Raw genomic sequence first — 7396 nt, forward strand, 5'->3', positions numbered from 1 at the left:
GTCTTGGTGAAAAGAATTTGTTCACCTTTTGCACTTTTTTCCAGTTTCCTGGTTCCTCGTGCTTTTTGGATTCCCTCGTGACCTGATCTGGATCCCTTGGCCTGTCAGGTATTCCTCGTGCCTCTTTGCCTCCAGTTGCCAGCCTTCCTTGTTCCCCTTTTGGACCCTTGTTGGATTTCCCTCTGCTGCTCGCTCTCCTTGGACTGAAGGACCAGCTCTCCTCTTCGGGTTTGAACTGTAAGGACAAACGCTCATTTAACAAACCACTCTGGCTTTCCCCCGTTGGACAACTATTAACCTGTCGTCCCTCTTTCCAGGAGCCTCAGAGAAGCAGCCTGTGGATGTTATTAACTCACTGTACATAATAAACACTGTTCTTTTGTATTTCCCCTGTGTCTGCCTCGTTCTGGGTCTCATATCATCTGGGTTCCCCGCGCACTCCTAACAGAAATGCTCCAGCCACAACAGACCCAGAATGAGACCAAGAGCGAGCAGACCTCCCCCGTTCCCACGGAGGAGCGGATCGACAGGATGGACAAAGTAATTCATCAGGTGCTGACTCACCAGACCACGGTCCAGTCCAACCTTCAGGAGCTCGGAGGTATGATTTATTCCATTAAACGTCAGCTGCAAGCTTCTGCCTCCTCAGCTCCAGTCGTTCCGCCAGCCCCCGTGGCTCTTGGTCCCACTCCTCCTGTCCAACAAATTTTCATTAAACCTTCTGAGTTTTTCACCGGAGACCCTGACCAATGTGGCGGCTTCTTGCTCCAGCGCCGACTCGCCTTCGAGGGGGCTCCCTCCCAGTTCTCGTCGGACACGGCCAAAATCACCTTCTTCGTAAGCCAGCTCAAAGGTAACGCTCTCCGGTGGGCTCACTCGTTCCTCGAGTCATGATAACCCCCCTGCTTCCTATGCCCTTTTTCTTCGAGAGTTTCGCAGGATTTTTGACCATCCCCTGCAGGCTTCAAATGCTGCCAAGCGATTGTTGAACTTACGACAGGGCCGTCGTAATGCCTCGGAGTTCGCTCTGGAGTTTCGGATCCTTGCTGCCCAAACAGGATGGGACGAGCCCGCCCTCCAAGGTATTTTCCTTAATGCTCTGTCTGATTTTCTCAAAGACAAGCTGGCCACGCAAGATGAACCTGAGACTTTCGACAAACTGATAGACCTTGCCATCTCAATCGATGACCGTTTCCGGGAGAGACGTAGAGAGGCAAACTACAGTTCCCATCGACTTCTGGGTTTTCGACTCCTCCAGGTGAGCCCAAGCCTGCACCTCAGCACTACGTTTCCCATAATCCTTCCACTTCCGGGTTTACGACCCCTCGCTACGAGTCCGTTTCTTCAAAATAGTCCCCTGTGAACTACAACTCCCAGTCTTCCTTGCTTCCTGGTCACAGCCAATCATCTTCTCTTCCCTCACGGGATCGCTCCCCCGAGCCTATGCAGGTGGGGCGCGCACGGCTGACTCCTGCAGAGAGACAGCGGCGTGTATCTGCCCGTCTCTGCATTTATTGTGGTAATCCCGGTCATTTTCTGCCCCACTGTCCATTTCGGGGAAATGAGAACTTCCACCAGTAAAGCGGGAGTTACTGGTGGGAACGTCTGCGTTAACCTCCCCATTTAAATTATTACTTCCCATGGTCATTCAGACACAAAACCGTCGTTTTTCTTTCTCTGCTCTAATCGATTCAAGTGCTGAACAAAATTTGATTAGCTCCGATTTAGTTAAAGAATATTCTCTACCTACTCGCGAGATTCCGTCAATTTCTGTCGCCGGCTTAACCGGAAACACTTTGACCCGTATTAATTTAAAAACCACCGAGCTACATGTCATAATCTCTGGAAATCACCACGAGATGACTGATTTCTTTATTTTCAATTCTTGTACACCTCAAGTAATTCTAGGTTTCCCCTGGCTTCGTAACCATAACCCAGTTATTAACTGGGAGCGTGGCTGTATTGATAAATGGAGCGACAAGTGCCTCAGCAATTGTCTGCGCTCCGCTGTTAAAGAGTTTCCTCGAGACACGCCTCCTCTAGAGGAGATCGATCTTACCTCGGTTCCTGCAGAATACCGCGACCTGGCGGCCGTCTTTAGTAAACAACGCGCCTTGTCACTTCCGCCTCACCGTCCATATGACTGCGCCATTGACTTATTACCTGGCGCCCCCTTGCCGTCAAGTAGACTCTACAACCTTTATGGTCCTGAGAGAGAGTCTATGTCTGACTATATTAATGAATCTCTTGCCTCAGGCATCATTAGACCCTCGACCTCCCCTGTGGGAGCGGGTTTTTTCTTTGTTTCTAAAAAGGATAAATCACTCCGGCCATGTATAGATTATCGCGGTTTGAATAACATAACCATTAAAAATAAATATCCTCTTCCTCTTATTGATTCTCTTCAGGAACAGTTACAGTCTGCTTCCTGTTTTTCTAAACTTGATCTTCGAAACGCGTACCACCTTGTCCGTATTAAAGAGGGCGACGAGTGGAAGACCGCCTTTCGCACTCCTCTGGGCCACTTCGAATATTTAGTTATGCCCTTTGGGTTAACCAATGCCCCCGCTGTTTTTCAGGTGCTCGTTAATGACGTCCTGCACGACTTCATTGGTAATTTTGTGTTCGTTTATTTAGATGACATCCTTATTTATTCCCGCGACCCCGCTCAACACACGGCCCACGTTCGCACGGTTCTTCAGCGGCTGCTGGAGAACCAATTTTTCGTTAAAGCTGAGAAGTGCGAGTTTAACACCTCCACTGTCTCATTTCTAGGTTTTATTTTTGAGGGAGGTCGTTGCCGAACCGACCCTGAGAAGACCAGGGCAGTAGTCGACTGGCCGACCCCCGAGTCCAGGAAGCAGTTACAACGCTTCCTGGGTTTTGCAAATTTCTATAGGCGTTTTATTAAGAATTACAGTCGTGTCGCCGCCCCCCTGTCTCAGCTCACTTCAACCGCCCGAGCCTTTCACTGGACCCCAGAGGCTGAAGCCGCCTTCTCAAAGCTTAAAACCCTCTTTTCCTCGGCGCCCATCCTCTGCCATCCTGACCCCACGCACCAGTTCATCTTGGAGGTGGACGCCTCTGACACTGGGGTTGGGGCGGTCCTCTCCCAGCGATCTCCTCTGGACAACAAGGTCCATCCCTGCGCCTTCTTCTCTCGTCGTCTCTCTCAGGCAGAACGAAATTACGACGTGGGCAACCGCGAGGTTTTGGCGGTCAAACTCGCACTCGAGGAATGGCGGCACTGGCTGGAAGGCACTGAGACACCTTTTTTGATCTGGACAGATCACAAAAACTTAATCTACCTCCGGAACGCCAAACGTCTGACCCCCCGTCAGGCCCGTTGGTCGCTTTTCTTTAACCACTTCAACTTTGTTTTGACCTTTCGCCCGGGCTCCAAGAACATTAAGCCTGATGCCCTGTCCAGGCAGTTTGCTCCACCTGACTCGCCCGAGGTTTCTGACTCAATTATTCCGTCTTCCTGCATTGTTGGTTCTCTTTCTTGGCCCATCACCGCCACCGTTCAACAGGCCTTCCTCTCCGAACCTGATCCAGGTGGTGGTCCCCCCTTGTTCCCTGATTCAGAAACAGACTGTTCGGTCCCATCCGTCCAGCACCACTTTAGGCGTTGCCGTCGCATCTGGCGCCAGGCCAAAGCAGCCCTGCTTAGGACCGCAGCCCAGGCAAAACGGTTTGCTGACCGCCACCGTTCGGAGACGCCCGCCTACCAGGTCGGCTAGCAGGTTTGGCTGTCCACCAAGGACATTAAGCTGCGGGACACCCCTCGCAAACTGGCCCCCCGCTTCATTGGTCCCTTCCCCATCACCCGTATTATCATCCCCCCTGCGGTCCACCTCCAGCTCCCCAGGGCCATGCGCATCCATCCTACGTTCCACGTCTCGCAGGTGAAACCTGTCTCCCTCAGTCCCCTGTGTCCTCCATCTGACATCCCTCCGCCGCCTCGCCTGATCGACAACCACCCTGCGTTCTCCGTCCGTTCCATCTTGGACGTGAGACGCAGGGGTAGGGGCTTCCAATACCTGGTCGATTGGGAGGGGTACGGTCCTGAGGAGAGGTCATGGATTCCCAGGTCCTTTATCCTTGATCCTAGTTTAATTTCCAGGTTCTACAGAGACCACCCCGAGAAGCGCCTCAGGTCGCCAGGTGGCGATTCTTGAGGGGGGGGTACTGTAAGGGTCCCACTGCCTGCAGCCTGCCTTGCTGATGGCCGCTGATTACCAACATCTGGCGGCCATCAGCCTGATGAGCCTCTCCATCTACTTAAGGCTGCAGTCCGGTGTGACTCGACGCTGGAGCATATCACCTCTTATGGTAGAGTACTGTTGTGAGGCAAATGTCTTGGTGAAAAGAATTTGTTCACCTTTTGCTCTTTTTTTTCCAGTTTCCTGGTTCCTCGTGCTTTTTGGATTCCCTCGTGACCTGATCTGGATCCCTTGGCCTGTTAGGTATTCCTCGTGCCTCTTTGCCTCCAGTTGCCAGCCTTCCTCGTTCCCCTTTGGACCCTTGTTGGATTTCCCTCTGCTGCTAGCTCTCCTTGGACTGAAGGACCAGCTCTCCTCTTCGGGTTTGGACTGTAAGGACAAACGCTCATTTAACAAACCACTCTGGCTTTCCCCCGTTGGACAACTATTAACCTGTCGTCCCTCTTTCCAGGAGCCTCAGAGAAGCAGCCTGTGGATGTTATTAACTCACTGTACATAATAAACACTGTTCTTTTGTATTTCCCCTGTGTCTGCCTCGTTCTGGGTCTCATATCATCTGGGTTCCCCGCGCACTCCTAACAGCTTGAAGTTTAATCGCAAATGGACAAGAATTTAAAGGCTTCATTAAAAATCTTAACAAAAAAAACAGACATAATATGTATTCAGGAAACTTGGCTCAAACCAACTTTAGACTTTGTTATTAGAGGATATACTGATGTACGCAGAGATAGAAGTGAGACCCAGGGAGGGGGATGTGTAACATTTGTAAAAACAGGAATGCACGTTAGATTATTAGCAAAAGGAACTCATTTAGAATATATAGTTGTTGAAGTTTGGAACAGGAAGGAAAGCATCAAAGTAATAAATTTTTACAATCCTTGCAAAAGACTTTCACATGAATCAATGGAAGAACTCAATAGTTATTTAAATGGAAACATCTTTTGGTGTGGTGATTTTAATGCACATAACTCATTGTGGGGTACTAAGAATGATGGTAATGGAACAATTATTGAAGAATTAATGGAAAATAAAAATCTTGTCTGTTTAAACGATGGTAAGGGTACAAGAGTTGATATGAGAGCAGGTATGGAATCGGCAATTGACCTCACAATAATATCAAATTCAATAGCAGGAATAAGTACATGGAAGATAGTTAAAGATACAACAATAGGAAGCGACCACTATCCCATAATAACAGAAATAAAATTGGATATTGAAAAGTATAAGACAGGTGGTTTGCAGAAATGGTGTTTTGGTAGTGCTGATTGGGAAACATTTAGACGTATAAGTGATCAGGAATTGGGAAAAATTAATGTAAATATGGAAGTTGATCAGCTATATTTCTCTGTTTGTCATGCAATCATACAGGCTGCTGACAAATCTATAAAGAAGAAAGGAGGTAAGGGCTGTAAGAAGATTGTTCCATGGTGGACAAAGGAGTGTGATAAAGTAATCAAAAGTCGAAATAAAGTTTTTAAAATGTTAAAAAGGAATCACAGCTCCCAAAATCTTATTGAATACAAGAGATGTCAAGCCATTGTGAGAAGAACTATAAAAAGTGCAAAAAGGGATTATTGGAGGCATTTCTGTAATTCAGTAGGAAGAGAAACTGGGATTAATAAAGTATGGACAATGATAAGAAGAATGAATGGAATTAAAAGAGAATATGGTTATCCGGTATTAAACAATGGTCAAATTACAGCAGTAAAAGATGAAGAAAAGGCAGATCTGATGGCTAAAACCTTTACTAAAATACACAGTTCAGATACTATTACTTTGGAAGGGAAAAGGGGAAGAGAAATGACAATGATAGAGAATAGAGATATAGTGGTGTATGTAGAGGATGGAAATGATCTATTAAATGTTCCTTTTACAAAATCAGAACTAAATCGAGCCCTACATAAATTTAAGCTAACAACACCTGGGAAAGATCAGATTTGTTATTTAATGGTGAAACATCTTACAGAATCCTCTAAAGACATTTTATTGGAACTTTATAATAAAGTTTGGGAGAATGGAATATTACCACAGGGATGGAAATAAGCAGTGATAATACCAATACACAAGCCAGGCAAAGATGACACAAACCCAGAACATTACAGACCGATTGCATTAACGTCCAATATATGCAAAATAATGGAGAAAATGATTAATGACAGGTTGATATACTAAATAGAATCAAAAGGATATACAGTGGGGAGAACAAGTATTTGATACACTGTTGATTTTTCAGGTTTTCCCACTTGCAAAGCTTGTAGATGACTGTAATTTTTATCATAGGTACTCTTCAACTGTGAGTGATGGAATCTAAAACAAAAATCCAGAAAAATACAATGTATGATTTTTAAATAATTAATTTCCATTTTATTGTGTGAAATAAGTATTTGATACACCAGAAAAATGAAACTTAATATTTGGTATAGAAACCTTTGTTTGCAATTACAGAGATCAGACGGTTCCTGTAGTTCTTGACCAGGTTTGCACACACTGCAGCAGGGATTTTGGCCCACTCCTCCATACAGATCTCCTCCAGAGCCTTCAGGTTTCGGGGCTGTCGCTGGGCCACACGGACTTTAAGCTCCCTCCAAAGATTTTCTATGGGATTCAGGTCTGGAGACTGGCTAGGCCACTCCAGGACCTTAAGATGTTTCCTACGGAGCCACTCTTTAGTTCGTTATCATGCTGGAAGACCCAGCCACGACCCATCTTCAGTGCTCTTACTGAGGGAAGGAGGTTGTTGGCCAAAATCTCACGATACATGGCCCCATCCATCCTTCCCACAATATGGGGCAGTCGTCCTGTCCCCTTTGCAGAAAAGCATCCCCAAAGAATGATGTTTCCACCGCCATGCTTCACTGTTGGGATGGTGTTCTTGGGGTTGTACTCATCATTCTTCTTCCTCCAAACATGACGAGTGGAGTTTAAACCAAAAAGTTCTATTTTTGTCTCATCAGACCACATGACCTTCTCCCATTCCTCCTCTGGATCATTCAGATGGTCATTTGCAAACTTCAGACGGGCTTTGACATGCGTTGGCTTGAGGAAGGGCACCTTGTGTGCACTGCAGGATTTTAATCCTTGACGGCGTAGAGTGTTACTGATTGTTTTCTTTGAGACTGTGGTCCCAGCTCTATTCAGGTCATTGACCAGGTCCTGCCGTGTAGTTCTGG

The sequence above is a fragment of the Nematolebias whitei genome, chromosome 11 (genome assembly GCF_014905685.2).
Source record: "Nematolebias whitei isolate Nwh7 chromosome 11, NemWhi1, whole genome shotgun sequence".
Taxonomy (NCBI): Eukaryota; Metazoa; Chordata; class Actinopteri; order Cyprinodontiformes; family Rivulidae; genus Nematolebias; species Nematolebias whitei.